This window comes from Solanum tuberosum, unplaced genomic scaffold, assembly GCF_000226075.1.
Source record: "Solanum tuberosum cultivar DM 1-3 516 R44 unplaced genomic scaffold, SolTub_3.0 scf00006, whole genome shotgun sequence".
Lineage (NCBI taxonomy): Eukaryota > Viridiplantae > Streptophyta > Magnoliopsida > Solanales > Solanaceae > Solanum > Solanum tuberosum.
In genome coordinates, this window is record NW_006238932.1 from 1827096 (window position 1) to 1827967 (window position 872).

Genomic DNA, 872 nt, shown 5'->3' on the forward strand with positions numbered 1-872 from the left:
AAAACTCAAGTTCAGTAGTTCAAAAAGGATGTCTCAAACAGTGCTACACAAGACTCAATCATGAATGCACACAAAAAGACTCAACTTCCTCATGCAAGAATCAATTGTGCACTCAAAGATTCAAGTTGTGACTCACCATTATCAAAGATTCTCAAGTTCACAATACTTGCTTCAAATGCAAGTTCAAGCTCAACAATGGTACTCAAATGCCCTCACACAAAAAATGATTCCGTATTCATACATAATGGTTCAACAATTTAAAGCTCCGGAAACAAATGTGTAACACCCCTCAAAATGAAGTAGGATAAAGTAGAGCCTCACATGGGTGTTATGCATTAATAGTTTGTTAAAATAATGAAGAATAGCCTTTTTAGTCAGTTTTAAAGAGTTTGGAACTCAAACGTCAAGGGACGACCAAGACGTTCGAAAACTAGTCTTTTACGTGTTGGTGTGTTCTAGTATATTGTTCATGTTTTTATGTGTTGTTTGGAGTCTAAAATCAGTGGAGGTGACCCTAGTGTATTAATAAATGTTTTTAGGGTCAAAACATTCGGGTACGACTCCCCGGGACCACCCTAAGGGTCCCCGAGGAGGACCCCAACCCTTGGCCAAACAAGCTGCCAAGGCAACTTGAAAAATGCTCATGGAGGGAGCATGTCCGTATCGCGAACTAGCTACACCAAGGGCCAAAAGTAAGGTCCACATCGCGGACGTGTCGTGGACTCTTCTCCGTCGAAATGTAATTTCCAGAAACTGGTGGGAACACCTGCATGTCACGTTTCCCGACAAAATCTGCGAAAATAAAACTCAAGTTTGACTTGTTTAAAAAGGTCCAACTAAGTGAGGGGTAGTTTGGGGAATTATTATAAACG